Here is a 9,867-nt window from a genome sequence, read left to right on the forward strand (position 1 = left end):
GTCTGCCACCCCTAGGCCCCCAAACCACCTAAGAGGGTGTCTGGTGAGGTACATGGAGTTTTTTAGACAGTCACTGATTCAGAGCAGCAGGATGGAAGTTGGGGACTGCCTGCAGACACTCTCCTGCTCTCACATTTTACTCCTTACTCCGGTCTTACTGTCTTACCCCCGTCACTTCTCCCGCCCAGGCTGGGTGGGGTGCCTCTAAGACATGCCCCACGGCGCACACTGGCTTCCTCATCAGAGAGCTTACCGTGGTATCACACACTCAGATTTTTACTGTCTCTCCATTAATTTGTGAATTCTCTGAGGGCAGGGACCAAGAGAACCATGTACCTGGGTTCTGATTCCGGAGGTCTGGGTGGGGCCTGAGATTCTGCATTTGTCACAAGCTCTTGGACGATGCTGATGCTACTGGTCCGGGGTCCTCATTTCGAGAACTTCCGCTCTTGGTGACTCTTTCTTAAAAGACTAGCTTCTGTAAATAGTTTCTAGATTTTTAATAATTCTCTCACCTTGCCTTTTTATTTTGGAATTTAGCTGGTACTCAGTCAGCAGTGGTTACATGACACATGCATGCATGACTTTTGCTCCCTGCAGTGCTCCGGAGGAAAAGGGCTGACAGTGATTTCCTCCCACCGGAAGCAGAAGAGAGGCTTCCTGTGTGCAGCGAGGAAGACCCACTGCCCTTCTGCCTCGAGCAGCAACTTTCTGGACACAAAAATTATCAAAAATGAGGGAGGAAAGGAGTAGAAACTGTTCTTCAGGGATCCAGATCAGAGTAGGCTGACATCCTGTATCAGGCGTCTCCCACTGCGCTCCCCAGATCACACGGTGGAGTGACGGTGGGGCAAAAAGCAGACCGCGCCCACCAAGCATGACATTCCGAGACCTCAGAGTCCTTCTTAACCCAGCACTCTGCGCAGCTGCGCTCAACCGGTCTGCGTTGGCACAGCAGATGCGACTGCTTTCCGCCTGACATCTTGGGAAGAAGCTGCTTGAGAAGAGATTCCAGTAAAGAAACCACTGCCCTTCTTGAATCCTGGACCCAAACGTACCAGGGGAGACAGAAATCCACGGTGCGCTGGCGGGAACCAACTCTTCAGCAAACAGAGCCCCATGTCACCAACAGCCTGGATTAACTTCAGGTGATTGTGGAGTTGCAAAGGTATTTTGTGGGGAACTAAGTAATGGATGTCAAGTGAAGCTCCCTGAGAACAAAGTCCAGACTGGTAGGAACTCTTCCCTTCCCGGGTGGCTCAGCTGCAAACCAGATGGAGGAGGATGGGTCCAGCATTTTTCCTCCCCAACCTCAGCCCGTGGGGAAACCGTGTGTACGCTGCCCCCAAGTGGTCACAGCTGGTAACACGCCAGGGCTGAGGAAGTCACGAAAACCAACAAACGTCTGAAGAATGGATGCCTGAGAGGATAAAAACTATACTTTTAGTCTTTCTCAGTGAGCTGAAACACACATTCCCACTTTTTCATATAAAACACTGGGAGAAAGTAGAATCCAAGGAGGAGAGTCAAACTCTTTAAAGACCCCAGACCAGGTATAGCTGACCGAGAAAGAACGGATGGATTTAGAATTCAGTTCAGGCCCCTTGGGTCCCATCCAGATGTCCAACCAGCTGGTCACGCCGAGTCCCCTCCAGTCAATTACTTTTCTTGATGTTTCCAATCAGCAGTATTATATATGTGATGCTATAAACTTTTATATTTAATATTAGCTCATAACTCAGGATCCGAAACCAGATGTTTGGGGTGAGAAAGAAATTGATGACTTATCAGTAGATTGAACCCAGGCCCCTGGCTGCTCTCCAAGCGTTTCACCAGCTGAGCCACAAAGCGGAGTGGTGGCTACCAGCTCCCATCAAGTTATGGGGAGAGAAAAAAAGAGAGAGACAGAGAATGAAAATGGATGTGAACATAAAGCAGCATTCAAGAAGATCTTTTATGATGTCTTTTTCTCTTATAAAATAGGAGCTTGTGGTGTTAGGTCAGTCATAGGTACTTGCAATCCTGGGAACACATCCTCCTCCCCTTTATAACTCTGTGAAGACTGGGTGCTGGGGATGGGGGAGAGGAAAGTAAAGCACGTGGCCAAGAGAGGGGGACACCACTGACTGTCGTGAGCCAGGTGGGGCAATGCCTTTAAATTTTTGTTCACTGTTCCTCTCAGGGAGTCCCGTCTGCCTTTCCCCTGTCCAAACAGCCAGACCACTCACGGGAGGAATCAGGCAGAATGGAGAGCCGAGAATCAAGAAGCCTTCTGGGCTGTGGTTTCAGGCCGCTGAAGGAGAGGAGGGGGTCCTGCCCCTCCGTCCCTCTTGGAAAGTACCCCCCAGTCTGTGGAGCAAGGAGCAGAGTTCCTGGTGGGCATCAGGAAGAGAGCTCCTGTGGCTGACTTCCTGGGTGAGAGTCCCGGCGGCTTCGCAGACCCCAGCCAGGGCGTGGCTGCGTGCGGCATCTGGCCAGACGGGGCCAGAGGGATTCCAAAAGAGATAATCCATGAAAAGCTCTTGGCAGGGGGCCTGGGGCAGAGCATGTGCTCAGCAAACTGCAGCTGTACAGCTTTTATGAGGGTGCTCAAGCTTCAGGTGCCTTAAAACCAACAAGGCTAGTTCCCTGGGGGATGCTTCCCCAGCGAGGGACAGCCAGCATAGGCCCCCCTCCCCCTCTCCACCTTTCCCCCTAACCTCAGACAAGGCTGCTTTTAACTCAGTTTCCCAAAGGAGCGCATCAAAGTCAATATGCGGCGGTTAATTTTAGGTGTCAACGCAGCTAGGCCATGGTACCCAGATATGTGGTCAAACAACATCTTAGATGTTTCTGTGTATTTTTCAGATGAGATGAACACTTAAATCAGTAGACTTTGAGTAAAGTAGGTTACCCCCAATCATGTGGGTGGGCCTCATATAATCAGTTGAAGGCACAGAAGACTGACCATCCCAGAGGAAGGAGGACTTCTGCCAGCAGACGGCCTTTGGACTTGACTACAACTTTCCTGGGTCTCCAGCCTGCTGACTCACTCTGCAGACTTTGAACTTGCCAGTTTCCACAACCACGTGAGCCAATTCCTTAAATCCTTTTCACACACACACACACACACACACACACACAGTCGACTGAAAAAAAAAAGTTCAACCTAAAAGTTGAGAATTATGTTTTATTTGATAGACTTGCTGAGGACTTAAGCCTGGGACACAGCCTCTCAGGTCGCTCTGAGGGACTGCTCCAAAGACACAGGGGAGGAGGCAGGATATATAGGAGTGTTTGCAACAAAAACCTGGTAGTCGGAACATCAGAAGATTACTGTTAATAAGAGAAAACCAGATATCTCAAGTTAATGGATTTAGCCCTTTTCTATGTATGGGAAGATTGAAGTCATACTTTTGATGCGCACCTAGCTGTCCAGGGCCAGTATCCTGCTCTTTCCCATCCTGAGTTCCTTCAGGCTTCAACCAACTGGGCAGCCATCCTGTCTTGATGGCTGCAGCATTCTTTGTTTACTGATATGGCAGGCAACATTTTTCACTCATCACACGCACATGGACACACACACATCCTATTGGTTCTCTGGAGAATGCTGACTAATAATAGCCAGTGATTCCACAAAAAAATAGAATCTGCATAAATCTGGCCCCACCACCACACTGGTGGACTGGAAGGCAAAATATTGGATGCCTACTGGTGAAAAATTGGGAGAGTCAGTCTCTCCATTACTTATGAGCTTTGTAATCTTGGGCAAATGAATCCCTTTCTGCTTCAGTTTTCTCATCTATGAAATGGGATAATAATAGGCTATGTTTGGCAGGACTGTCGTGAGGCCTGGGTGCTTTACAGATTTAAATTCATGGAAGTGCGCCCATCATGGGGTTGGCACTCAGTGAACTACTGCGTGTAGTTCTTTGTTGTTGTTGTCGTTTGAAGAGGGTAATTAGGCTTACCTATGTGTTTTTTAACGGAGGTACTGGGGATTGAACCCAGGACTTAATGCATGCTAGGCATACACTGCACCACTGAGTTACACCCACCCACCTTACTGCGTGTGGTTCTTTGGAAAGACCCCCATCTTTTGACTCTCCTTGCTGTTCCCTCTGGCTAGAATAACTTTCCTCATCTTGCCATTCTAGAAACTGATTAAGTTTTCAAAATCCCAAGCACACCTTACGTTCCAGGAGAAGGATTTTCTGATACCATTCTCTGTACCCAGAAAATAACCATCACTAAAACACATACTCATAGCAGTTGTGTGGGGTGATACGACTCTCAACAACAACAAAATCAGCTGTGCAAAAAAACATGTATTTCTTATATCTTCACATATTTATATTCTACGTCGTTATGCTGGGTTGGCAGAAAACTCAGACCTCAGGGTTTCTGAGCCCCCGGCCTCCAGGGGCCATGTCAGCTTCCTGCAGGTGGAGCATATCCACTTGCTGGGCTGTCATACCAAATGCCACAGACCAGGGGGCTGAGACAACAGAAGCTTATTTTCTCACTGCTCTGGAGGCTGGAAGAGTGAGATCGAGGTTTGGTCCCTTGAGAAGCCTCCCTCCTTGGCTTGCGGACAGTCCTGGGGCACCCCTGGTGTTTCCTTTGTGTCCCAGTCTCCTCTTCCTACGAGGACACCAGTCAGATTGGATCAGGGCACACCCTAATGGCTCGTTTTGATTTAATTACCGGTTTCAAGACCCTATCTTGGAATACGATCACATTCTGTGGTCCTGGGAGTTAAGGCTTCAACACATTAATTTTGGATGGACCCAGGTATGTCCATGACGTGGGGTTGAGAGGAAGCCCACACACTGTCAAGGAGAACAGGGGCGCCCATCTGGCTCTCAGTCATCAGCATGCAGGGCTCTGTGACGCTCATCATCTTGGTCAAGATGCCCAGAGGCCGCCCCCTGGCTGTCCCGCGGCCTTCAGGGGCTCTGCCCAGGGAACGGAGCACATTTGCCTTTGCTCTCAGCCCAAGAGACTCCCCCTAATTCACAGAGAATCCTTTGTGCCTTCACCTTTTTGCCAGAGACATCGTGTCTCCCCAGCAAATCCTCTCTTCCCGGAAGCAAGGAAGACCCCGGGCTGCTGTTTCCTGCATCCTGGCCACACCCCTCCGCCGGGGCCTTAAAGGTAGCTGCCTGAAGTGGGGAAGGGGCGACCCCCCCCCCGCAAAAGAAAATTAGTCAAAAGAACATGGCTCGCTGCGTTTAAATGCGTAAGAAACAGCACAGACCGTTGGTGGCTGGAGGGCTGGACAGACGATAGCCGTGCCCATGACGCATGCACAGCGAACGTGACGGGTAGGCTCGAGGCCGGGAGTGTTTAATGAGCGTTGGACGTTTTCAAGGTAAATTGATGCGTGAGGGGGAAAGCAGGACGGTTCACATTTGCCAGCCTCCCGCCAGTCTGGAAGCGCCTTGGTGAAATATGGTGCCTTTTTCTTTTTGGCGACAGAGTGCTTAGCACTTGGCAGTGCTAGAAACACGCTCTCAACAGCGGGCACTGAAGGCGGGGCCGCTCCTTCGCGGCCCGCGCTCCCCTCTTGACTGCGGCGCCTCGGGGCCCTCTAGTGGCGAAGGCGCGCATCGCCCTCCGCGGGGACGTTTCCCGCTGAGCCGACCCTGCGCGGGGACCAGTCTGGGAGGGACCAGTCCCCACTCTGCCCCAGGGACCTGGAGGGAGGGCCGCAGGGCAGACAGGTTGTAGGAGCCATCCAGAAAATGCTTGACGGAGGATATGGGATGGATCTAAACGTGCGCTGAGAAGCTAGAAGACTTAACGCTCCGGCCTGGTGTCCCATGAGAGCACCTGCGGGATGAGGGAGGGGCTGGTCCCCCTGCATCTGAGAATATTCCAATCAGGTGGAGAGGTAGTTGCCTCACAGCCTCTCCGTCTCTGGGCAAAAGTCTCTGAGGAAACCAACGCCCTCATTCCAGACTCTCTGGTTCAGAGTTACTTGCTGGGAGTATAGAAAAAGAGGAACAAAGTTCTCCCTTTGAGGGTGGAGGGCACCAGACAGGGAAAGCTGAGGGTGTCCTGATGTGCAGAGAAACAGCAGGGATCCACAGAGGAGAAGGTACGTGAGGACACAGGGAGAAGGTGGCCAAGGAGAGACCTCAGAAGAAACCAGCCCCGCTGACCCCGAGATCCCGGCCTTCCAGTCTGCAGAAGTGTGAGGAAATGAATTTCTGTTGTTTAAGCCTCCAGTCCGTGGTGTTACGTTTCGACAGCATGAGCAGACTGACGCTAGGTGGTCCTCTATGCCATCAGCAAACACTTACCGAGCCGCCACCAAGCCTCCGGGCGTGTGGACCTAAAGGTGAGTAAAGCTGGGAGGCGTTAACTGTAGCAGAGTTGCAGCCTCTCAGAGTCTGAGACAGTCTTACCCACTTAAGAAAATTTTTTTTACACTCCTGGTATCTGAAAAAATAAACCAGAGTTGTTTTTTTTTTTTAACTATAGTATCTGGGTAGGTGTTGACGGTGCCTTGCATTGACTTCCAAGCCTAACCCCTCAGAAGCACTGAGTTGCACTTAATTGCCACCTTGGAAGCTGGCCACCACGGAAGGAGGCTCTGCCCGAGTGAGACCAGTGGAGGGAGAGGCCTCGTGGACCCAGCCCACAGCCCAAATGCGCAAGTGAGGCCCTTCTGGGTACCCCACCCACCACAGAGCGGCCCAGCGGCCACTGTGAGGAAGGGATGAGCCGTCCCCAGGGAGCAAAACTGTGGCCAGTACGATGATTGAAATGGTTTTCAAGCCACTGGGTTTGGGGGTAGTTTGTATCCACAGCAATCGAGCAGGAGGAAGTGGCTGGAGTCTATTAATTGCTGGTGTCCCTGATCTCTGGAACCCACTGCTGCCACCACCGCTTTCCCTGCTGTCCTGGTGTCAGCTCCCTCTGCTCCAAGTCTGGAGTCACTTTTCTGCCTCTGACTCTCCGACCTACCCTTTTAAAGGTACCACTCAGACCCCTCCCTCTGACAACACCTTCATTGGCATCTTGATTGAATTTGGCACCTGTTTAATTGCAAGGCCACAATCTCATATGAGCTGCTGAGTTCTTCCTAATTTCCTAATATAATCGCCAGGCCCTTTCCTGGGAGCTAATGATATGGGAGAGAACCTGACCAACAAAGCCCTGCACTCATGGAACTTAGATTCCAGTAATGACCTCAGAATGGGGAAGCCCCAGCTGCTGTCTTCATACACCAGGTGTGAAATGTGACCCAGAGCATCAGTGCAGAAAGGCCCACTGTGCCCTGGAAACACCCTGATGACCACCCAGGCCTTCCCTAATTTCTTCACCCAGCTCTCAGAGTTGAGTATATGACCAAAAGTGATTCTTCCTGTATTTAAAGGTATAAACCGTTGGGATTATCTGACAGATATGAGCCTAGGGAACCAGTGAAATAGAAGAATGAAAATTTATTTTCTGCATGGAATTTAATATTTTTTTAAAAGGATCAAAGTAGTCACCAAGGGGGGGGGGGAATCAATATTTTATTGCACTTCTGAACTTCTTTTAAAGTTTATGATTATTTTTGGTTTCTTCCCCAGCTTTATTGAGATATAACTGATATATAACATTGTGTAAGGTTACAGTTTACAATGTAGTGATTTAATGTAAGTATATATTGTAAACTGATCACCACCACAAGGTTAATGTATCTATCACCACACATAGCTACCCTTTTTTGTGTTTGTGTGTGTGTGTGTGTGGTGAGAACTTTTAAAGTCTACTCTCTTAGTAACTTTCAAGTACACAATACAGTATTATTAACTATAGTCACCATACTGTACGTTACAGCCCCAGAGCTTAGCTATAACTGAAAGTTTGTTCAATTCGACCACCTTTACCTATTTCTCCTACCCCCAGCCCCTGGTAATCACTAATTTACTCTGTTTTTATGAGGTTTTTTTTTTTTAGAATCTCTATATAAGTGAGATCGTGTGTCTTTCTCTGACTCATTTCACTTAGCATAATGCCATCAGGTTTCATCCATGATGTTGCAAATCTTTATTTGTTATGGCTGAGTAATATTGCATTTTGTGTGTGTGTGTGTGTGTGTGTGTGTGTGTGTGTGTGTGTGTGTGTATACGTATATATAAAACATGTTCTTTATCCATTCATCCATTAATAGACACTTGGGTCGTTTCCATGTCTTGACTATTGTAAATAATGCAGGGGTGCAGATATCTTTTTGACATAGTGATTTAATTTCCTTTGGCTATATACCCAGAAGTGGAATTTCTGGATCATATGGTAGTTCTGTTTTTAAATTTTTTTTTTTTTTGAGGAAACTCTATAGTATTTTCCATGATGGCTGCATCAATTCACATTCCCACCAATAGTACACTAGGGCTCTCTTTTCTCCACATCCTGGCCAACATTTGTTCTCTCTTCTCTTTTTGATAAAAACCATGCTGACAGGTGTGAAGTGATATCATATTGTGGTTCTGATTTGTATTTCCCTAACCATCAGTGATGGTGAGCATCTTTTCAAATAGCTGTTGGCCATTTGTATACCTTCTTTTGAAATATGTCTATTCAGGTCTGTCACATTTTTTAAAATTTATTTATCTTTCCTTTAATATATTTTTATTGCAGTGTAGTCAGTTTACAATGTTATGACAATTTCTGGTGTACAGCACAATGCTTCAGTCGTATATTCATTTTCATACTCTTTTTCACCATAAGTTACTACAAGATATTGACTATGGTTCCCTGTCACTCGTTTTTAAATCAGATCTTTTTTTTTTTTTTTTTTTTGCTATTAAGTTGTATGAGTCCTTACGTATACTGGATATTAACCCCTTATCAGATGATTTGCACATGTCTTCTCCCATTCTGTAGACTGCCCTTTCATTGTATCCAATAATTATTTTGAATACTCATGGGAATGGTAATGTCATCATCTTCTCAGGGTTTAAGCCCTGGAAAGGAAAGGTGTAAGCAGATCTGCAGTTCTTCTGATCCTTTTGGGGACGGCTACTTCAAGGACAAAATGTGTTTACCCAGTTGAGTGGTAATCTTCGACAGAACCAGCTTCAGATTTGACTGGAACTTTCAGGTGAAGGATCCTGCCCATTTAAAGAAGCTCCTTGTATTTCTAGTGGATTAACTGAGCTCTCTCTCAGGGACAGTTCGTCATTAGCTTTGTCAGGGGGCAGTAGGTCATTTTTTGCTTTTCAAAAGGCCTGTATTGAGCCACATACCCCATGACGTCCCTGCTCAACATTTCTTTAACCAACATAATTTAAATATACTTTATGCAGATTAGAACATTTTATTTCCCTCTTAATTTGCTACCGTTTATTGAATGCCTGTCAGTGCCACGCAAAGCGCTGTCAATAGTTAACTGATTTAATTCTAAAAACCTTATGACGTAATACTGTTACTGTCCCCACTTTACAGGCTCAGAGGGGCCAAGGTCACTCAACTAATAAAAGACCCAAGACTCTCTTGCCCCAGAGCTTGTTCTCTTAGTCCCTGATTATTGCTTTTCTTTCAAAAAGCACTAAAAACATTCGAAACGCGTATTCATACGAATTACAATGGAAATAAAATAAGCAAAACTCCTGTGCTAACGCTCTTATATAGTTTATCTCCTCCCATTTAATACTAACAGCACCCACAAGAGAGGCTCAGAATCGGTGGGGAGAGGTTTCGGAACCCTAAGCCACACTCCACTCCCGACACCAGCTCCTTGGCTAGTATCGCCTTTTCCGGGTCTGCACTCCCGGAAGTCCCGCCCAGGTGAGGGACGGTTTCCGGAAAGAGTTGACCCGCGGAAAGCCGGAAAAAGACCCGGGACTGGGCCGCTCTAGCGTTCCTCCTCTCCATGGTCGCGCCAATTGA

Source organism: Camelus bactrianus, chromosome 16, assembly GCF_048773025.1.
Source record: "Camelus bactrianus isolate YW-2024 breed Bactrian camel chromosome 16, ASM4877302v1, whole genome shotgun sequence".
Taxonomy (NCBI): Eukaryota; Metazoa; Chordata; class Mammalia; order Artiodactyla; family Camelidae; genus Camelus; species Camelus bactrianus.